This window comes from Python bivittatus, unplaced genomic scaffold, assembly GCF_059951505.1.
Source record: "Python bivittatus isolate LINGU-HERP-01145 unplaced genomic scaffold, Pbiv_v1 ctg000400_np1212, whole genome shotgun sequence".
In the NCBI taxonomy this organism is placed as follows: Eukaryota; Metazoa; Chordata; class Lepidosauria; order Squamata; family Pythonidae; genus Python; species Python bivittatus.
The window spans coordinates 7,284,525-7,308,685 of NW_028277073.1; the positions used below are offsets into that span (position 1 = coordinate 7,284,525).

Genomic DNA, 24,161 nt, shown 5'->3' on the forward strand with positions numbered 1-24,161 from the left:
TTTGTCTCTTCTGTTCTAAACATTTGGAGCAGCCAGAGAGCATAAGCACAAGACAAGCCACCCATACCTTGTTCTCACTCAAGTGGACTCGAGCCAGACCAAGGGCTCATAGGGAGGGGAGACAGCAATGCTTCGCCTCACATCCAAACAAAAATCAGGCTCACTGAAGCCTCAAGGAATGGGGAAGCCTCATGCTACCTTTCTTGCAGCTCCAAGTTTAGAAGCAAGCCTCAAATTTATTGGATTCTTGGGGTAAACATTATGAATAACACTTCAGATTTCTGATTAAAAAACAGTTCTGCTGACCATGCATTTTTGCTTAAGACCAAAGTGTGTAGAATTCTTCGGACACAACTAACAGTGGGTTGTTTTAAGAAGACAGCTGGCAGAGGTCTTCCCACCACTCAAAAGCTGTAACTAATCTCTTAACCTATGGACAATCTACAGCCTTACTTTTGTTTACCCATTAAATTTAATAATGGCATCACTATCCATAGAAATGCTAATCTCTTTTTAGATTCCTGGCCAGTGATACAACAATCTTTCCACACAGGTCAATTTTCAACAAAGGAAGTCAATACCATACTTGTGCTATAAATCTGAACTTGATTTCTGGAAGAAGATAACATTTTGCAAATGGGTAATTTCTTTAACCAAACTCAGGCTAAAATGCCATCATATGAATTCCAACCTACTGGGAATTCCATTTGTCTGGGAACAAAAGCCAAGCTGGCTTAGTTTGAAAGAGAAAACTTCACCTCTTGCCATAAAGGCCCACGCTGCTGTCACAGGCAACATCGGCTTGGGCAGTATGTCAGTAGACCAGCCTTGCCAAGTCTTGCACCTTTTCCTTATGCTGGAAAACCACTCTTACCTCTGACAGAGTGGCTATGTGGATTATGCTGGGATTTGTTAACAGATTTTGAGAGCTTCAGGGGAGCAAGACTGGCATAGACTTAGCATCTAGATTCAACCATCTCAGGACTAAGCAGAAGTCAAAATGTTTACTGTCTTCTCACCTAGAAGAGCTTATCATCTTAGTCTGATTAGTGTCTGTTATGGCTTTGAGAGGACACCAATTCCAATAAATATCCATTCTGTAAAAGAACAAGATAAGTACCAAACACAATACCTAAAATTATAAATGATTAACAAGCTCTAGATTCTAACAATAATTCAGGATATTATAATTAAAACACTGCAGTCATCAAACAAGGAATTGGGTCTCTTACATATGCCCCATATTTTATTTTTCTTCAGGTGATATAATTGTCAGGTGCAGGTATCATCATTCAAGTCACGTGCATGAAACAGTAACAAGGCAAGGCTCATCATATTATCGTAAAATGCATTACCATCACTGCTGACTGTATAAACTGACCTCAACTGAAATGTATTGGCTGCAGTCCACCAAATGTTTCCCATGATTTACTTTTCCATTTTGGAACAAGCTACAGAGGTTCCCATTACCAACAACAACAACAAAAATGTTATTTAGACAAAATAATTCTCAGTGAGGCCCATCCTTAAAACCAGTTTTGTTTTCCATTTCAATTTCAATGTCAGTCACAAAAGAGAATTTATTCCACATCAACCCTTGAAATCCTGTATAGATAGTCCTCGTTTAGCAACCACAACTGGGACCAACTTGGTCATTAAGCAAAACGGTCTCTAAGTGAAACCATGACTGTGCTTATGATCTTATTTCAGCTTTCCTTTGCTTTACAGACCTGTGAAGGTCGTAAATGCAAGGATTGGTCATAAAGTTACTTTTTTATCACCATCGTAACTGAGAATGGTCACTAAATGAAGCAGTTGCTAAATGAAAACTACCTGTATTTCTATGGAGGAAAACTGAATCAAGTTACCATTGCCAGTGCAACTAACTTGTCAGTATCTAAAGAAAGGAAGTTAATTCATGATCATTATTTATTAGAAAGATTCCTCCCACAAATTCTACTACAGTATTTAAAAAGCTAACTTACTATTACTTGGAGCTGTTTGGCACAAATGCAATTAGACTATAAAGGAGTAAAGCTGTAACAATAAGACGAAAGAGTAAAATATCTAGAGAAACGTTTGAACAAGTAGATCTCTGCTTGAAGTTGAACATTTTGAGGTTTATATACCTTTAAAAACAATGATGAATTCGTTACGCATTATTTATTCTCCTCTTATACAAACAGCTCAGCATTTATTTATAATTTCATGAAGGTGGACCAATCCAGTACGCTTAAAATCCAATTATTGATTGGGAAAGGAAAGTAATTAATATACCAAATCCATTATGCCATTTTCTGCCTAAACCTGATAAATAATAAAATCAAAGTCTGACAGTAAATCTACTTATTAAAAAAATGATTGCTTACACCTGCTGCAGGCACCTCAGTACTAGACAGAATATTATAAGCAAAATCAGTAGCAGCCATGCTTAATTTCTCAGAATGCCTCTGAGACATAAAAGGGCCCTCCAAAAACATTCTGGGTAAAATAAGATAATGGTAGCCATAGCAGCCTTTTCCATACATATGACCATGCAAACCAAAATGATATTGATATGAGCCTTCACATCTACCCAAATACATACATACATGGGCCCCTACCTTCCACTGGTATCCTCCTAGAGCAGAGTTTCTCGACCTCAGCAACTTGAAGATGTGTGGACTTCGGTTCCCAGAATTCCCCAGCCACACATCTTCAAGTTGCTGAGGTCGAGAAACGCTGTCCTAGATCCTGTGGCTAGCAATGTGCCTATTAGGTAGAGTTAGTCTTTTATCTTTATCTTTTAAACTAACAACTTCTTTGCTAACTTTAGAACTCAGCTTTATTTCAGAACCTAGGACTCCCAATTATTATTTGTGATTATTATTAGTATTATCATGTTTATTGCTAATTCAGACTACACGGTTTGTTGATATTTATGTAACACCAAAAGATGAAACAGATCTTGGTAATTTGGTTTGCATTGTATGAGCTTAGCTATTTTTGATGCTTCTGTGCATCAATAAAGCTTATAACCCAACCTGCTATTTAGACAGAAAGTAAGCATCAAGAAGAGTGGTTATTTATTTATTATTATTCTTTTTGGCCTACTGCAATGTCCTACCATCAATATTATTGGAACGCAGATTTTGCAATATTCCAGCCTTAAAATGCCTCTGTTCTGGTGGTCAAGTGAAATTGACCACTATACGGTACTATTTCACTGTTTGCAGTATAATGAAATTCTTAAGAGATAAATAACAGGGTTGTTCAATGTTTCTGATTCAGTCCCCCAAAAGTGGGGGGGGGGGGGCGCACAGGAGCACAAACATCACATCTGTCTGCAATACTTTAAAGCCTTTTTCCTGAGACCACACAGCAATGGCAGAGGGCTGTTGAGCCCAGGAAAAGATAAAGCTACTTTAAAGTGTTATGGGCTTTATATCTGCATGCCTGCATTCATTCATTCATTCATTCATTCATTCATTCATTCATTCATTGAACTTATATGGGCCCCTATCCCATATCATGATCCTAGGTGCTCACAACACCCAGTAAAAACAAGAATAAAAACAAAACCTTTCCACCAGGCACTTGACCAACCACACAATTAGCCTCTTGACTCAACCCCCATCCTAGCTGGATGCTTGGAGGAAGAGTCAGGTCTTCATGGCCTTCAAGAAGGCTAAAACCCCTTGAATCACAGGTGGGAGGCTACTGCAAAGAATGGGGAAGGTGTGCCTCCAAGGTCCCATCAGATGACAGCATTTAAGGGCGGGGACCTGGAATGCACCCATCCTATATGACCTAGCGGGATGGGTAGGTACCTTGGGGAGAGGCGCTCCCACAAATAACCACCGTTCTTCCAAGTTCTGGAAGAAGCAGCAAGGAAATTCAAACAATTGTTTTTCTCTTATTAGAGCAGGATAATAGGATCCCCAATAATATGCTTACATTCTACAAAAAGTGCATAAAAAGGCGATAGTATCTGATTTGAATATGACAGTGCATACTGTAATAATTGCAGTCAACCGATACAATTCTTGCCATTTTAATTCTATATAATTTCATTCTAACATACATTTTGCTCCCTTCTATGCTACTGTCTGATCTGACTATAACAAATAATAACAAGCAAACATTTTTTATTGTTATTGCTTTGGTTTAACACAGTGATTCTCAACCAGGGTACTGTGGTGAAAAGGTTGCCCAGAGGTGCCACAAAAGTTTTACCTTAAATTAAACCCTTCTAACCAGATCTTATCTGTAACTGCTAAAGAACCTCCCGCAGTTTCCAAAAGAAGAAAAGTTCTTCCACCTGGAAAGGGAGAAGTTATGAAGCATCTCTCCTCAGGAAGATCCTGCCTGAAACAAGAAGGCGTATATTGCCTGCCTGGAAAAGAGCTGTCAATCTTGTGAAAACCAGATGGCATTATAGTTACTACTTTGTTCCAGATATATCCATTGAAAACTATGACTAGTTGAAAACCCCCTTTCTTGAAGCAACATCAAATCAATCCCAGCTTAGTCTCACAGAAAAGAGGGAATTAGTGGACCTACCCAACAATCAACATTTGTAATTAAAGCATATGGAAGAGACTTTTTAAAATCCTGGATATAGGTGAAGAATGAATACCCTCAGATTGTTAAAAAGGGCAGGGGGGGGCCTCTGGCAATCCTCATGTAGTTTTCACTATCTTAACTGTGCAAGCAAGGATGCTATGAACATAAATATTGCAAAAAGGGATAGATTACAAATGGTCAAAGAAATGAAAGAGCGTTTGTCCATTACACCACCTAAGATCAAAAGTCTGTGTAAATCTCATCAACAAACTCACTAATGACAAAAGACGTTGATTTATTTGCAGCACAGTTTATTGAAAGCAAACACTTTCCTTAGCCTTGAGCCCTTATAGATTCCATTGTATGTACTCCTAAAGTAACCACACTAGTGGAAAATGGTACAAGGATGCCACAGAATATGGTATAGGAGCTTTGGGTACTATCAGCAAAAAAAAAAAAAAAAAAGTTAAGAACCACTATTTTAATGAAACACATAAAAAAGAATAATTTCTGTACTCAGAATTTCCCCACTTTAAAGGAAAACCTAAAATTTAAAAGTAGTATTTGTTAACCTGAAATTGATTTATTTAATTTCAGTTAATCCCTTACAAACTGATAAAGTTGTTGTTAAGAATAAGTTTTTCTTTTTCTTGCATATGCCACCATCTTCCACATGGGCTCATTGCACTGTACAATAAAAATCAAAATAAATATAACAGCAATACAGCAAAAATAATCCTGAAAAATGGCAAACCCTTTCATAAATTATGATAAAATATAACGGTAGTAATAAGCATACTGATGGCAGTTCTTAACTTCGTGTGGTTCCAAAAAGCTGTTTTTAAGTTTTTTTCTAAAGATCAGAAGTGATGGAGTCATGTTTTCCATAGGATAGATCCCATGCTGAGAAACCAGGTGATCTTGGTTTCCCCAGATCTCACATTGAGAACACATCAAGATCCCAACATGAGATCTGCACACTAGATGGGGAGCATCCTGTTGAAGTAGACAGACCTGGATTCACTTTTAAGCTATCCAGGAGACAAGCAACGTAGAGCTTTACAGGTCAAAATCGGCACTCTGAATTGTACCTGGAAGTCTATTATGAGCCAATGCCCAAAGCATTGGCGTTATATGAGAACAGGACCTCTCACCCACCGCTATGTAAGAAGTTGCATTTTGGACCAACTATAGCTTCTTAGTAGTTTTCAAAGGCAGCCTCATTGCAGTAATCAAACTGGGAAAAGACAAGGGCATGAGTCACTGTTGCCATAGCTCTTCCTCCAGGAATAGGGACAACTGATGTACCAGTCAAAGCAGACAAAAGGCTGCTCTAACCACAGCTTCCACCTCTTATTTAGCAGTAGTCATCAGTCTGAGAGGACCACTAAATCAGGGATCTGCTCCTTCCCAAGCAGAGTTATCACTGGAACACAGAGAGAGCCAGATGGTTTCAGGACAAACAGTAACTCAGTTTTGCTGCAATTCAACTTCAGTTTGTTTTTTCCCCATCTAAATCCTTACAGGTACCAGATTAGGATTTCTACAGCATCACTAGCATGATCCAAACTGATCTCTATGCTACCTCACCCCAAACTGATGACTGACTTCTCCAAGCATCAGGGACTTCTACAGGGGGATCGAGAAAGTCAAAATGGCTATCCCACATGTACAACTGAAGCCTTGCCCCTTTTTTACATGTTGTGCATAATAAAAAGGGAGTAGGGCGTTGATTGCATGAGCATGACTGCCATCTTAATTCTTTTTTACCCCATGTCCCACAAGAACATGTTAAGAAGTTGTTAGCATTTCTAAGTATGTGCTGAAGATGTGTGGGATGAGGATGAGCAAAAAGCACTGCATGTATTTGTTAGCTATGGGTGCATGTCTGACTTTGCTTCTATCCATTTCCATCCTTCAACCCTGACTGCTCATTGGAAGGATTGATAATGAAGCTCAAGCTCAGATACTTTGGTCACCTAATGCGAAGAGAGGACTCTTTGGAAAAAACCCTGATGCTGGGAAAGATTGAAGGCAAAAGGAGAAGAGGACGGCAGAGGATGAGATGGTTAGATAGCATCACTGAAGCAATGAGCATGAAACTGAGCCAACTCAGGGAGGCAGTGAAGGACAGGAAGGCCTGGCGCAATATGGTTCATGGGGTCACGAAGAGTCGGACACGACTTAACGACTAAACAACAACATTTCCATCCTCTGAAAGAAACCACTGTAAAACAGTGTCCTCATCTCCCAACCCCTGCTGGCCCAAAAGGATACCATAGTTGATGTGCCACTGAGAGATTTAAGAGGACCACCATTCACATCCCTCTCAGGTTATGCACCAGTACAACCAATGCAGACTCTGTCCAATGCAGAGTTAGAACATCACAATGTAAGAAGAATGCTCTTCTGCAATTATACTGTTTCTATATAAACATCAACACATAATCTGGAACACATTTACCTAACTTACATTTTCCACCTAGAACATGCTATAAAATCCATGGTTAACATCCACAGCAAAGTTCTATGATGCAACCATACTGTACTAAGTCAAGGTTTAACTGCAGTTTACTGAATAACCCATAGTTGGCTGAAGACACTCAAAACACTGAGCAAACCAAAACAAACCACATTATGGCTTAACAAAATGTATAAATTGTATCAGTGAGAGTATTTTCATGACATGCTCAGCCACATCTGGTATTAACTATAAGTAAAACATTTATATATTTATAACATTTATCTGGCTGCCCAACTCAAATGGTGTGACTCTGGGCAGTGTACAAGAAAAAACATCAAGAACAAATGCAACATAAAGAGAACAACACAACACATAAAACCCAACTAAAATAATAAACTTGCAACCAGACTAAGATATATTGCAACTCACCCAACTGGGCCTCTACTCAACCTGACCCAAAGGCCTGGAGAAAGAACCATAAGTACCTGCACCATTGCATTCTGGACCAATTGAAGCTTCCAGAAGGTCTTCAAGGGCAGCTCCATGTAGAGTGCATTGCAATGCAGGTAGTCCTCAGTTAACTATGGTAATTGGGATCGGAATTTCCATCACTAAATGATACAGTCATAAAGCGCAACATCACATGACTGTATCACTTAGTAACAGCAATCCTGGCAGTCCCGGTTGCTATTGTTAACCGAATCCCACCCGGTTGTTAGTAGAGGACCTACCCTGATTCAAGCCATTCCCAGCTCGGTCCCTCACAACCCCAAGCCTTGGTAAGGTAAGGACTACTTCCTCTTCGACTTCTTCCACCTGCCTATCTCTCTCTCCATCTCTGCCCTTTTGGTTGCCCTGTACTCTCCTCCCTCTGCTAGCTCTGCTGCTCTACACTTTGCTGGCTGTGCCACCCTGCTGGCCCTGTCGCCCCCAGCTGATCTTTACCATCTTCCCCCTGCTGCTAACAAGGCACACCCAGCCTGGCCTTTCGTGAGGCAGCTGCTGGCTGTGCCAGGCCTTCTTCCTAAGGGCGTGCACGCCTTTGTCCAAATCTCACGTGCCCTCGTCCAAATCACATGCAGCTTTCTCGCAAGGCTTTGGAAGGCCAGTGGAACCCAAGGCAGCACGGCCAGTGGAGCACAGGGCAGTAGGGCCAGCAGAGGCGGCAGAGTGCAGGGGGGATAGGCAGGTGGGGGGAGCTGAAGTGCCCCTGAAGTGCAGGTAGGCTGCCAAGTGCCTGAATTTTGTTCATGTGACTGCGGGCAGCTGCAACGGCCATAACTTCGGGGCTGGGAATAACTACTATTCATTCAGCACAGCCATAACTTTGAACGGTTGCTGAACGAATGGTCATTAATCGAGAACTACCTCTAATCCAATTGTGAAGTGATTAAGGCATGAGTAACCCTGAACAGGGCCTCCCAGTTCAGGAATAGACACAAATGGCACACAACATGAAGTTATGCCAAGTCCTCCCTTACCACAGTTGCCAGTTGCTCTTCCGGCAACTACTGTTTGCTCAGGAGGACCCAGAAATTGCACAGTGAATCTAAGCAGGGCCCTGCAACCCCACTCAGAGTCAAGGGTGAAATCCCTCCAGTTCAGGACCCAAACCCCAAAGGCACTTGGTCTTGGAATGGTTGAGACCAACCTGTTTTCCCCCATCCAGACCCTCACAGCCTCCAGGCACTAGGACAGAATAACAACTTTACTTGAATGGCCAGGGGCAGAAATGTACACACTGATACCATGCCCTGTGCCAATAGATAACCTCTCCCAGCAGCTTCACATATACGCTAAAAAGGAGAGGGGAGAGCCCTGTAGCACTCTGCAAACAGGGATCTAGGACTATTTCCAATCAGGCCAGCTTCAGACAGCAGAGCAAACCAAGATCAGAAAGTTTGCCAGAAAGTGTGAAAGAGGGTGGCAGCCGTTATGTAAACAATATCTAGACATATGTTGGCCCATCTTCTCAAAAGAGACAGGCTTCTTTCTCCCATAGCATAAATACGGGAGAAAACAAATGAACAAGAAGCTTAACAGCATTGAAGTACCTATATTTAGAGTTCACATTTGAAAGCAAAGTCCTGGTCAGAATTCTTGTGCTGTCACCTCGATTTTGTTTTTCCTAATAATACTTACTAACTGGAGCTGCACTTATTTCTGATGTTCACTTCCTGACTGCTGCTAGAAGGATCTGACAAATCATTGTGAGGATAACTTTGCAAGCTACTCTAAGCTCTTTAAAAATATGTTATCTTATAAATATTAATACCATAAAATACGGCATTTGTGCTCTTGAATATTTACCATACAATTTTAGAGCTCACAGTATTACATTATTAAAAAGTGGTTTTCCTCTACTATAATGGAGGTTTATCCATTTTGGATTTAAATGTTTCACCATTCAGCTATAAAATCTTAGTACAAATTCACATTAAGCCAAAATTAAATAAACTATGTTACAGCATTCCATGTCCTGCAGGCAGATTTAATCAATAAACTGTATTTTCACACACCATGCTTTAATGTTGATGGGTTAATCACAGAAGAGGTCATCTTGCCAGAATCTATAATAGTTCTACTGAGATATTCATATGATGTATGATTCCGCTGGAAATTCTCAGTAAGCAAGCACAGAGCATCCTTTCAGCCCTCTTTCAGGAATTTTGTCATATTACTGAAACTAAATGGACCACCATCTTGGAAAGGAATGATCATTAATTAACAGTTCTTACTGAGAAAGTTACAGTTATTATTAATGTGTCCAAGCAGCATTTTTGAAATTGGGAATACACAGTGCTCTAAGGTTAAAAAGATTAAAAAATACTATTTGGGGAAAAACTTAGGCATATATAAGGCTTATTAAGTACAACATCCTAAATAATTCATTTGCAGTGCTCTGCTTAGTTCCAGGGACTATGTTCCCCTAAATTTACTAGTGGAGTTTATTGTCAAGTAAACAAAGTGAATCAGACTAGTCTCTAATTTTAAGCATTTTTCTAAATTTAAGCATCCCACAAGAACAGCTGATTGGCTTGTACAAGATATTTACAGCAGAGAAGATGAGAAGATTGCTGAAAATCCCTTTAAGGGGTTCTAGGCAATTATAGGCCATTTTGTCTCTCCATTAAGAAGCAAGAAAATTTTGTCTTCTAGGTAAAGACATATCTGAAGTTTAACAAGTGCAACCACTGTTAAGAAACTGCGTAACTTTCAAATGTTTAGTACAACTGGCAGAAAATAGCAGTAGGATTTTTAAAAGGTATTCTGCTGGAGTATGCCATACATTCTCTATAATTTCCAGGAACATCATAGTGATGGATCTAGGTAGACAGAGATGTGTTACAAAGACGACAGATCTTTATTCTGAAATAGATAGACAATGAATGTACACTTAACTTTTATTTTTTATTTATTTGGTGCCTTCGAATCAGTGCTGATTCCTGGCAACTGCGTGAACAGGTCCCTGCAGTTTTCTTGGCAAGATTTTGGAAGTGGTTTGCCATTGCCTCCTTCCTAGGACTGAGTGGGAGTGGCTGGCCCAAGGTCACCCAGCTGGATTTGTGCCTAAGGCAGGATTAGAACTCACAGCCTCCTGGTTTCTAGCCTGGTGCCTTAACCACTACCCCAAACTGGCTCTCTCCCTTAACTTTACACATCCTTAAGCATTTCTCTAACATTCAGGATACAAGTTGTTTGTAAACCGAGCAATGTTTACCCTACATTAACTGTTTATTTCCCATGCTAATTCTACCTTCATACTGGGCATTCTCCAGAAGCCTTCCACCTAAGCCTATATTCATCGCCCACCAGAGTGCTGGGAAAGGAGACGAAAGGATCTCTGTGGAGGCCTTGGGTTCTCTGAGCTTGGTTGTTTTCTTGCAAACGTTTCGTTACCCAGCTAGGCAACATCTTCAGTGCTACAATGGGATGGGGTTTGCTCTCTGTTCATGCACAGTGGCATGCCCTGCCAGGGTTGGTGGGGGTGGGGGTGCGCTGGATGAAAGGAGGCACCGTTGGGGAAAAGCTTACAGGTGCATGCTGCAGAAGAGTTACAAAGGAAGGCGAAGCGCTTGAAAACAACAACCGGGAGCAGGAACAGGACCGCGGCTGGGAAAGAAGGAGGACCCAAACCAGCTTGGCACCGCGTGGGGGAATACAGAAAGAGCCTCCTGGGGGCTTGCGCGCCCCAGAGTGGGAATAGCAAGCGGGGGGGGGGTGGAGAAGGCAGCTGTCCGCGCTCCGACTCAGCTCCGGAGCTGGGCGAAGAGATCCCCCCACTGACTTCCAAACCCCGCGGAAGCCGCGGCCCGCTCCCGTCGGCATCTGCCCGCCCACTGCCCCACTCTCCCGTCCTTGGGAATCCCCCCGCCCCGCCTCTAGCCTTACCTGCCGGGGCTCCCGCGGGACGTCGCGCGTACCTCCCTCCGCAGGGCTCTCCGGGGAGAGCGAGACCAACGCGCGGCCGCGGGGGAGGCAGCCAGGAAATGTACCGCCCCCCCCAGGGCAAGACGAAATGCGGAGCCCAGCTCTTGACTCCGCCCGCGCTGGGCCCGGCCCGCCTCCTCCTGTCATCGAACGCAGCGTGTGACGTTACCGGAGCGTTTTCCCCGCCTCCATGAAGGGTTTCCCTTTTCCTTAAAGAGTTTGCGGGGGGTGTGGCTTCTCGCTGTTAAGCCAGTGTTCCTCAACCTTGGCCATTTGGAGATTCCCCCATGCTGGCTGGGGAATTCTGGGAGTTGAAGTCCACACATCTCCAAATGGCCAAGGTTGAGGAACACTGATTTATTCTATGTTAACTTTCCTGAAGGAGAGGTCGCCTTTGTCAATTACCATAATAAAGGTGTAAGAATCCTGGGGGTTTAATTCTAGAAATTAAAAAGCTGAGACCCCCGTTTTGAAGACGACACTGAAATGAGAAGAAACAGCAAACAAGCAAGCCCGTTGTTGGCTGAGAAGTCTCCAGAGTATTTCAATAAACCTCTCCCGCAGATCTGGTCTGAAAATGCGAAGTTCTATGCAGCAGCTTCGGCATCAAACCTGGATGACAGCATCACGCAAATGCCGCTGTCACATCCTTGTGTGCGTCCTCGTCTTGGCATTCAACGCAAGTACAAAAACCGTGGCGTCTGTGTGATGATATCATCGTGCAAGCTTTGCCATTCCTCTGCAGATGGCCGTAATTCACCCAGATGGGAGAAGTTGTAATGACAAATCAAAGCAAAACAATAATATGGCCATTGACCAGAAATCCAGTTCAATAAATAAAACCTGATAAAGCATTCAACAATGTTCAAATGTAAGCAAGGCGACCTGTAAGTGGTTATTCTGTCTTGTCATGGTGACCTTCTCATGGCACATCTGTGTCACTAAATAGCAAAATTTTGCCATGGAATAGGTGAGTTTAGGATTTCTGTCAGCAACAAAGTAGCTTACATAAAATTATTTAGTACAACCTGGGAAATGTTTTAATGATGACAGAATAGCTGTGGCTTAAATGGGGATAAAAGCTGCATTCTAAAAAAATCTAGTGCATGCATTCAGCCATACCTAACTGCATGGACAATGTAATACTGTTGATTTTGTTTAAAATCAGCCCTCTAGGATGACTGAAGGGGGAGACTAAAACAAATCCTGGGGAAGGTCCATCTATAAATCAAATAAGTAAAAGAATACAACTGATTTGCAGGTGCAAGCCTCTGTATTTCCATCCGTGAGAAAACAGTTGGGAGATATTACAATGGGGACTTTGTACAGCTTTCCATTAGTACCCAACTGAGGACAATAAAGAGAAAACGTTTTGTAGTCATCAAACATGTTGAAACACCCACCATTCCTTTAGTTGCTGTAGTGCTGCAGTTCTCAGAATTACCTGGGTTTCTTCTTAGAAGCGTCAGGTTCAAATTCTAAAAATTGCTTTTAGACTTAACTTTGGGAAAATACAGATGAGTTCATCCACTCCCTACTTCATGGGGTTATGGATTAAGCCCATAAAAATATGGACGAGTTCATACATTTCCTGTTCTTGGTTCGACCGAATGGCTGAGTATGATGCCTCATTTACTGATGGAATCAGGTGCTGTTCTTTTGATGGTAATTATATCTATAGCAATTGCTCTGTTATCATGAACAGGCTAAACAGCCAATGTCTTGCCCATCAAGTCCTCTGCTGAAACACAGGAGCAAGTCAAGTCTCCTTCCTTCCCTCCTTCCCTCCTTCCCTCCTTCCCTCTCGTCAGCTGGCAATTCACTATTCAATTTACTTAATTTTGCTAACTGCTGTATTTCACACTTACCTTTGATCATCGGTCCCAATTATATGTGAAGACTAGAATGTCCTGCTCATTAAAGTATTGTTCAGGTTCTGGACAGCTGTGGATGTTTTAATCCAAAGCCTATTTATTTGGGGGAAATGAAAAACATAGCCAGATATTACTTTAAAATCATAGGCTTATTTTTGCAAAAAGAAGCTAAGACCAGATTTGTAGCTGACTTCATTATGAGGTATAAACTATTTTGAAAGGACAAGAAAGAGCACTTTTGAGTTTGTAACTCCTTTTCCTGTTGCTCCATATACATAACTTCCTGTTTATATATTCTTCTCTCAATGGTATCTGTTTAAAAAAGGGAACTTTTTGCTTATTAAATAAGCAATGGTATTATAAACATATTTATCTCTCATTCCAGATTTGAATTCCATATCTAATTTGGCATGTAGTAAAGATTTTTTTGTTTCAATAAGAATTTAAAACTCTGATGGCTGGTACATTATCTTAGGGTTGTGTTCTATTGGTATGATTATATTATTTGAATACTTTTGTGATAAATTCAGCAAGTTCAAGAAAAGTGAGATGTAAATATAAACAAGCTAAGTGCATTCTTGGGAACCGATAAAATCTTTGCAATAAAACATATGCTAAAAACTTCAGATCAAAAATAAAATGGAAGTTCTATGGTCATAGCAAAGATTTTCTTCCAATGCACCACCTGCAGATAGCTGAACCAAACATTATTAATAGGCATGAGAATTCTATCAATTGTTTCCTATTGGAGCATGTAATGAACAATATGTGTGTGTGTGCACGCGCACAACATGCTCTTGCTCTTGTTTCTAAAATGCATAAAGACTTGCAAACATGAGATTCATTTAGAAATCAGCAAGAAAACAGAAGAAAGTAGGTTTGCTTTAATATTTAGGCTCTTACTGTACATATTATTTGAAAAAACATCAGAAGAATGCTAAAAATATGGTGACACTTGTTTGCTATTTCACAGTGTGTTATTTCTTCTTCCTCTTCCTCTTCCTCTTCTTCCTCCTCCTCCTCCAAAGCAGGCTTGGCCTGACAATGTGCAAAAGGCTATTTTGTGGAATATATTTATGGTTCAGAGCACAATTTTCTAGTGTCCTTGGCCAACAGGGGGATTTTCTATTTTATGGCTTTTTATAAATGGAAGGTTTTCCCCACTGTTTTAGGTTGGCAGCCAGTGGGTATCGGGGTGTTTATTTTTATAAAATAATTAACACAGAATTGATCTATATTAAAGCAAAAATGCAGGCTGCTAAAATTTTCAAAATCCATAAACAGGAAATAGTACACCACTAAATCATTTTATTTAATGTCATTGCTAATGTTATTATAAGCTATTGAATTCTTCTTATAAAAAAAATCTGTAAAACACTGGCTGGGTTCACAATCAGCTAAGTGATAGTTTCCTTAACTATCATTTATTGAATAAATCAGAATTTGTTGGGTTCACACAGCACTGACTGATTGAGTGTTATCAATGTCACTTGTCAACCACATATATTCAGCATATAGGTTGAATAAATAAGGGGAAAGCATACAGCCTTGATTCGCTCTTTTGCCAGTCTTTCTCACCAAGTTCTGTCCATCCTGTGGCTTCCTGTCAACCCTTCCAGGGAAACTGACAGGAAACATGACCAGATGAGCTACTTCTACTTTATTATTAGACTACATTAACAAAATCTTGTAAGTCTGAAAGTACAGATCTGCCCCCATCCCTATTTACTGCCTGATCAGTTAGGGCGGGTCCTTTCTAAGTTCCTTACTCTGCCTATTATGCAGCTGCAGCCTCCTCCCCCTTTTATCTGATCATTCCCTAGGCAGCATCTCTCCTCTCCCCCCCCCCCCCCGCCCCGCATCTCCCAAGGTCATTCTCACATCTCATTATACTTCCTGACTTGTGTATAGGTTTCATATGAGGACAATGAGATGTCCTGGAATTCCCATTTTTCTAAGAACATTCCATAGCTTGACATGGTTGACACAATAAAAAGCTTTTCCCTAATCAATGAAGTACATATTAATTTCTTTTTGGATTTTTTAAACTTTCTGAATTATCCAGCGTGCATTAGCAATAATGTCTTTTGTTCTCGGCCTTTTCTAAAGCCAGCTTGCACACCTGGCATCTCCCTTTTCATCACACCACATCAAAATACATAGCATAATTTGCAGATCAGAGTGGCTGAGTGCAGGATGTACTCTAAACCTCAAAACAATCAAGGAATACTATGACTAATGTTTGGTAGGACAATCATTCACCACTTGTTCTGAATTATTCACTAAGCAATCAGATGTTCTGTTTGGCTTTGTTTCAGCATGTTGTATGAATCCAGTCATTATGACTTGTAAGCCATACTTTATGGTTTAATTTGTTATATATACCCAGTTGTTATATATATCCAGTCAATTGTAGCTTATTCAATAAATGTTGGTTAAACAAAGACTTCCTTAGCATAATCTCTGATAATTTTGCTACTTTTTTATCTCTTATTATTACATTATACATATTGTATGTTATGCCATAAGCCACTTACAGTAGTATAGTAGTACAGCATAGAAGTCTTTTTAATAAATAAATAAATAAATAAATAGTGTGTGATCCTAGCTCAACTTGCAACTTTGGATGCAAACCTATGGACCCTGGATTGCATTTCAAGGCCACAGAATATTTTTGAGAGAAGATTCTATTTTTTAAAGAAACAGAGCTTTGGATCCTCCATTCCAAGCCCATGGGCATGGAAAGTTCTATTTTCGGATGCCTGAAATAAAAGATGAGAAGCGTGGCAGGAGGGATGGGGGAAGTTCAAGTCTCCTAGATCTCAATTACATCTCCAACATGGTTATTGGGGGGGATTTATAGATAAGTAATTTCCCTTCCACCAGTTGAAAATTGAAAGAAACACATTCAACATTAATAACAGACACGCAAACAAAAAGGAAAAGAAAGACCAGTTCTCCCTCACTTCCAGGTGGTCAGCCTCAGTCCAGCAAAGAGCTTCCACAAGTCAAGAGCTTCAGAGATGTCAGAACTCTTTGAAAAGGCAAGTAGGTTTGCTCTGTTTGGTATCTCAATACTTAGTCAGTTTCGTTAAACATTATATAATGCATTAGACCTATCTCTAAAACAAACTGACATCTCTGTTGGCCTCTTTTATTTGTTCCTGGCCAGGCTGATTTTGCTTGTCATAATTCATTTTTCTTCTGTCACCATACTTGGATGCTTCTGACCATAAAGCATTCAGCTCTGCAGCACAATACTTACAGTCTTAGTTTAAATATAAACAGTTTCCACTCTGGTGCATATGGCTCCAAGAGACCACCTGTCCCTGCTACTGAAAAAAATACAGGTGCAGATGCTTATAATAGAGGGGAGCTAAAAATAGCCCCTTTCCCCCAACATCTATAGCAAGACCTACATTAATGGCTTCCTAAATATTATGATAGCAAGGTTTTAAAAACAAATTTGCAATTAGGAAATAGCAGAATACAACTATTGCCAATATTAACATTAAGCCAATAGTTTTCTTCTTTATGAAGTCCAGTATGGCTGTAACGTTGGACAATTTATTTTTGCTGTCAGACAGACTTTCATGAAATCAGATGCAGAAGAATCTTCCAAATAGATCTGTGTGGCAATATTTAATTATTTTTATGATATGATATGATAAAAGTTTATAGAATCTTAACTTCTGACACCATTCAACCACTCAAAAAATGGTTGAATATTTTCAGCCCTGCTCCTAGTCATGTTACATCTGTGGGCGGGCTGCCAAGCCCCCAAATGTTGATCATTTGACCGCAGGGGCACTGGAATGGCCGTATCTTCAGGCACGGGTCATAAGTCCATTTTTTCAGTGCCATCGTAATTTTGAACTGTTGCTGAACGAATGGTTGTTAAGTGAGGACTACCTGTCTTTGTTAATATATTATAAATGTATATTATAAATGGAGTAAGGGTGGGACCACATTGAGACTCTGAAGTTACCTATTGGGGAAGCACAGTAAATCTTTAAAATTTACCATAATGATAAATATAGTAACAAAATGCTTGTGAAGATGTAAACGTTCTTGGAATAAATGGGATATTTGTTTCTACCAGGACTCAGGTTCTTTGACAGAGTGATTATTGATGGGATTTGAAAGTTTGTGAATCACAGCTTTGAGGCATTTCATGTCTGTAGAAGCTTCCTCATCCTGCCTGCTATCACAGTTTGTCTTTTGTAGAGGTCTGCTATGTGGGAATTGGTTGGCTAAAGCTTTTCAACTTTTTCACAGCCAAGGGCCCCGCTTAATATGGGGTGGGGGGAATAAACGATTGCACAGTGGATAAAGCGAGAGTGTTATTTGGGGGGAGTTTTGAAGGTTGTCCTTGCTATTTTAAAACTATAATATGCTTATTTCCAGGCTTACTCCTTTCAGACTAACAATTTTTATAGAAAGGCATAAGCTCTTGTGAAATGTAGCTTAGTTCATCAGATGCATGGAGTGGATAAACTGATTAAGATTTAAATAGGGATGAGGCGCGAGAGGGAAGAAAGGGTGGCTTTACAGATGCAGGGTACTTGCTCACCCTTGACATAGAGCGTACCACCGCAGATCGACCGCTATTAAAAGAAGAGCTACAAAGATGGGGTCCATGTGATGGGTAGGACTGGATCTACACATCATGCCAACCTATGGTTTGCTTAACCATGGTGCTCTGAATAAACCACAATGGGATGAATTTGAACAACATGCTAAGCTACAGCCAAACAAACTTGATTATGCTAATGTGATAAGTAAACCCACCCACAATGGCTGTGCTCCTATAGCTCTTAAGCTAAAAATCCATTTAATGTACTTGTGCATCTTATTCTCCCCATCACATGTGGTTCTTTAGCCACAGAGTGACATTTACCCCGTCATCTGGATCCAGCGCAACCATCACTCATGGGTATATGAAAATAAATTCTAATTAGTAACCAAAAGGAGTCATAGTTATATTTTCAATTTCTCTAACCCCTTGCCCACAAAGGGCGCCTGCAATAGTTTTGTATGCCCCCTACATTTGGAGTCTCCATCACAGCTTTATTTTCAACCCCTTCTCCTATTTATTATTTTCTAGGCACTTTCTGCATATGCCTGCATCCAAGCCTTCTCTAGTCACTATACCGTCTACTCACAACAGATGGTCTTAAATGCGTGCATTTTTAAGAAAAGGAATCTGTCACACACAAAGGATAAAACAAAAAGGGATGAGTAAGAACAGCTGTGGCAGCATTATTCAATAAAATTATAATTTTTAAAAGCAATTCACTGTATGTGAAGAGGGTGAGTTATTCTTCATCAGCAACAATAGATCATGTTTACGATCCTTGTCTGACAGCATTAATTTTTCCTAGGGTTTTGCCCTTTAATAGTAATGGCTCTGACATTCTTCTTCCTAGAGATAAACACAAACTATCCTTCAAGTCAAGTTTGATTGCTGGTGACTTCATGGACCTGAACACGGACCTGCAGCTTTCCTGGCAACGAGATGAAAATGCTTCTGGGATATTTGTAGACTTTCCAATCTAGCCTACAGCCTGGTAGCCTCCCATTCAAGTACTAACCAGGCTTAATCCTGCTTAGCTTTTGAACCCAAATAAGGTTGGCCAGATCTTGATGGGAGCATTAAAAAGAGTAAGATTGTGGGTCAGAACCATCAGTGAGGAAATGGAAGGGATGCATTGAAGTATCCTTCAGTTCCACCCTTATTTTGTTCTCTTTCCTGTAATTCTAGTTTAGGAAGGGAGGCAATAAAAAAAAACAGTTAACAGTGCAGTCTTATAAATATTTACTTATAACTGTGCCAGTGAACTCAACCAATTTTTTCCCCCAGTAAATGTGACTGGAATTGCAGTCAAAGTTACTCTGAGAGTGCCTTGTAATATGTGTTTCCTTAAAGAAAGTCTCACTGACTTCCCCAAAGCTTGCAGTGAAGCTACAGGAATGGGGATTCTGCAGTCCCCAGACTACACATGGCCCTCAGACCACATCGTGGCCTTTGGGTGCCCTCCAGTTATGCTGCCAAAATCCCCAGAAAATAATTGCTCTGCCCAATTACAAAATATGGCGTAGCTTCCCTTGTTCAAGCAATCTGTCCAAAAGGACTGCTAATCACAGAAAGCCCCAAGCACCAGCTTATTCATATGCATTAAGGTAAAAACCATACTGTGTTCAGTGAGATTCAGTGCGATATGTACAGGATTATGGGCTTAATGTGCTTGCTGATTTTGGGAGGGGGAGGGAGGCCTGGAGAAAAGGACCATTGGCAGCATATCTTCAGTGGAGATATGGTAACCAAAAATAGTTAAATCAGATTCTTTGTATTAAACTGTCCCCATGGTATCAATAGTACAGTAAGGGCACCCCAAAGCAGGTGCAATGTACAAATTACAGCTGTTCCATATGCCCAAAGATAGAGAATATCCGTACACACATACACACAATCTTGAAAATGAGTCATTCATACTTACCCCTTATGATGCTTTAAGATGATAAATGCTTATGCACTAGAATATATTCTTATGCAACATTTCATATTATTCCATTGGGTACAGTAGTTGAACAAAAGCTGCCTTAAAGGCTTTTGTACCAGTATTACAATCATAACATAGGAAAGATAATGGTACTTACAAAGCATCTCAGAATAATATATTGAAGGATTAATCTGGTAAAACAAGTTTTACTGTCCCAATCCATAATGCTTGAAGAATAATTCAGTTCTATGAAATGTTGCTACAGAAAGAAACAATAGTGGAAGATGGTAAAAAGAAATTAGAAGAATTGTTTGAAAATAATTTAGGTACTGATTTAAGAATGGTTTGGGATGCAAGTAAAGCTTTTATTAGAGGTTATTTTATACAACATAATAGTGAACTTAAAAAAGAAAAGAAAGCCAATAAGCTATTTTGGATGAAATAAAGAGAAAAGAAGAATTAAAGAAATGTCCAGAGAAGATAAGTATTTCTGAACAAATTAGCAATGTTGTTAATTTGACAATTACCTATGTTAACAGTAAGAGAAATGGAAATAAAAATGAATTATGTAAAGCAAAAAAAAATTTGAGTTTGCAAATAAACCAGGGAAATGCCTAGCATATAAATTACAAAAAGAAAAAGAAAAGAGAATGATACTGAAATTACAAGAGGGAGATACAAGTACTCCCCAGGTTAAGAACGCCCAGTTTAAGGATGACCCATAGTTAAGAACAGAGAGCATTGTAGCAAAATTCGAGTTAAATTTATTTATTTATGCATCACATTTATTATTATAAATACACAATGATTTGAGTAAAATACACAATGTTTTGAGTTAATTACACAATACTACTTATACAGTATTATACAATAATACTGTCCTGGCTTACATACAAATTCAACTTAAGGACAGACCTTGGGAACGGAACTCATTCTTAAACTGGGGACTACCTGTATTATATTAATGGACAATGTGGCCATACAAAAAGCACTTCATCAATATTATTCCAATTTATATAAAGGAAGTGATATCTCTCTAGAAAAAATAGATGAATATCTAAAGAAACAAAATTTACCAAGGATTACAGAAGAACAGAGACAAATTATGAATGGACCTATAACAATAAGGAAAGTTTCTGAAGCCATAAAAAAGATTAAACTAGGAAAGGTGTCTAGACCAGATGGATTATCAGGTTCTTATTATAAGCATTTTGAGGATGAACTTTTACAACCTTTAAAAAACACAGTGAACTCTATCCTACTGAAAGGAAAGCTGCCAGAGAGTTGGAAAGAGGCCAGTATAGCATTAATACCCAAAGAGGGACAAGATCTGACTTTAACAAGAAACTATAGGCTGATATCATTATTGAATAATGACTACAAGTTGTTCACAACCATTCTAACTGATAGACTGAAAATAATGTTGAAAGAATTTATTCATGAGGATCAATGTGGGTTTTTACCTAAAAGATAGTTAAAGGACAATGTTAGAAATGTGTAGGAAATTTTGGAATATTTGGAGCAACATAATGAAAAACAAGCCGCATTGATCTTCTTAAATGCAGAGAAGGCCTTTGCTAATTTGAATTGGGCTTTCTTATTCAAGGTTTTGAGCATGAAACTGAGCAAACTCAGGGAGGCAGTGAAGGACAGGAAGGCCTGGCGCAATATGGTTCATGGGGTCACGAAGAGTCGGACACGACTTAACGACTAAACAACAACAACAACAATTCAAGGTTTTGAAAGATATGAATTTTGGAGAGAACTTTATGATATGGGTAAGATCGATCTATAGTTCAGAGAAAGCACAAATTGTTAATGGAGATCTAACAAAACCCTGTGAGATACAAAAAGGAACAAGTCAGGGATGCCCAATGTCTCCTCTCTGGTTTATTTTAGTTCTTAAAATACTCAGTAGAGATAAAATAGAGACAAATGAGATGAGAAGATTGTGGGAGTAAAGATTTAAAAAGAAACTTATAAATTAAAGGCTTTTGCAGATGACTTGGTGTTGGTCCTGGAAGATCCTTTAAAGGGAATTGAAACATTAATAGGCAAATTAAAAGAACTTGGTACATTAGCAGGTTTCAAGATTAATAAACAGAAGATGAAGATGTTAACAAAAAATATGAAAATAGAGGATCAAACAGAATTAATGAATAAAAGCGTTTTAAGATTGAGGAGAAGGTAAAATATCTGGGTATCACTATGACAAATATGAATTGTATGTTCTTTCAAAATAACTATGTTTAATAAAATAGCATGGAATGAAGTTTAAAAAGATAGGTTAAGATGGGAGAAATTACAACTGTCATTGCTGGGGAGATATTTCTGTGAGAAAAATTAATGTCTTGCCTAGAATGATGTTTTTGTTTCAGACAATACCTGTTTTGACAACTGATGCACCATTTAAATAGTAGCAGAAGGATATATCTAAACTTACATTGCAAGAGAAAAAAGCAAGAGTTAAATATAAGGTTTAGAAGATGCAAAGGAAAGAGGAGGATTGGGTCTACCTGATTTGAAATTGTATTCTGCAGCTTGCTGTTTGGTATGGATAAAAGAGTGGGTGTTGCTGAGAAATAGGAGGCTTTTGGAGTTAGAAAGACACAATGTGAGATTTGGGTGGCATGGATATTTGCAGTACAATAAAGTCAAGGTTAATGCAGATTTTAAAAATCATTATGTTAGATGTGCCATATTGTAAAAAAGTCATGGAACTTTGTTTTTGTACAATGATAACTGCAACGAGATTATTGTATGCCCAAAAATGGAGAGATTCAGCACTATCCACTAAAGGAGGAATGGTTGGTGAAGGTGATGGAACTTGCTTAGGTGGCTAAATTGACTTCTTTGATCAGAGAAAAAACAATATCTACATTTATTGCTGACTGGAAACCCCTTATAGACTTTTTGTATAAAACAGAAAAAAATGAACTTATGATTTATGGTTCTGATGAATAGACAGGATAGATTATGGAAAGAAGAGAGTTATATTGTAACCATAGAGTAAGAGGTAAAATTATAATTGCACTTATATCTGCTGTAAAGAAGATTGGAAGCTACTTCTTTGTATCTTTTTTCTTTCTTTTCTACTTTTCTTTTACCTTTTTTCCCCCTTTCTTGCACTTTTAACTTTCTCAGATCATAAGATATTTTTATACCTGCTGTGTCCAATGGCATACCAAATGATTCCTGTAGCCCTCCAAATTAATTCAAATAAAATAATAATGGGGGAAAGTGTGTGATTTTGATGTTCTGCTGAAGATTGCAGATCCAGTGAGTGGAAGAAGAGAAGATGACCACTTGGGCCAAGCAGGTGGTGAAAGAGATGGAAAAAGGTTTGCTTATTTGCTTTTCTACTAGTGGAAAACTGTTTCCATGCAGAATCAGGCATCTGTGTGTTTCCTACAGAGGCTTTTTGTCCAAGATTGTTGACTTCCTGGGCCTGGAGCAGCAAGGTCATTATCAAAGAGGTTGCCACCACAGAAGCCAATCCAAACATAAGAGTCAATCTTGGACTTTACTCAAACATAGGCGTTGATTTAATGTAACAGCCACAAATATATTGGCTGGTTCAACCAACAGTAGAAGTGCTGTGTTCAGGTTTCCACAATTTCGAAATTGTTTTTAAGCATGTACATCTACAGTGGCTGTTATTTGGCTCATCAGTTTATTTGCCCGACAACTTTTTAGGGATTTATTTTATGCATTATTTCACTTTTTAATATTCTATCCTTCATAAACAAGACATATTTTTGTTTCCTTTCTTTTACTGAACATGAATATAACACAATAGTCTCAAATATTGCTGATTGTTCATTCCCTTTTCACTTCTTCTTCGGGTCCAGCCTATTTTGAAAAACTTTTTATTCAATATGTAGTTCATGGCATAAACTAAAGTTATCATTTGACTATTAGCAACAGCTAATTTTTATAAGAAATTCCTGAGATGTTGCATTGATCTTATGGACACTACAAAGAGAATTAATACTTAATAGTTAGTAGAAATCTGTTGTGGCTTACTCAGTTTTGAGTGTACTTCTACAATGCTTAATGCAATTTTAAAGACACACATATACCATATTATATGCTAGAATAATTTATCAGCTTTCAATAAATGTATAACCATATTTTCCCTTAAAAATTAAACTGTCCTCTATTGTCATTTAATTTAATTTTCCTTCTTGGATTGCCTTATTAATTTTTTATTTTAAAAAATGGTAGAATGTTCTATTAGTTATGAATGAAAAAGGCTGATAGTACAGTTATCTACTTAGAATAAGTCTTGATGAATTCAGTAGAATTTACTGCTCAACAATTATGATCATGTTCCATATATCA

General features: G+C 39.1%; 1 protein-coding gene across 1 annotated transcript in view; it reads right to left on the bottom strand.

The window, feature by feature from the left end:
- Positions 1-11,586, bottom strand: part of MICU1 (mitochondrial calcium uptake 1) — a 134,228-nt gene extending 122,642 nt beyond the window's left edge. The window contains exon 1 of the mRNA XM_088144382.1: positions 11,402-11,586. The gene's annotated coding sequence lies outside the window, so the exon portion shown is untranslated. The remainder of the gene's footprint in view (positions 1-11,401) is intronic.
- Positions 11,587-24,161: the final 12,575 nt, after the last annotated feature.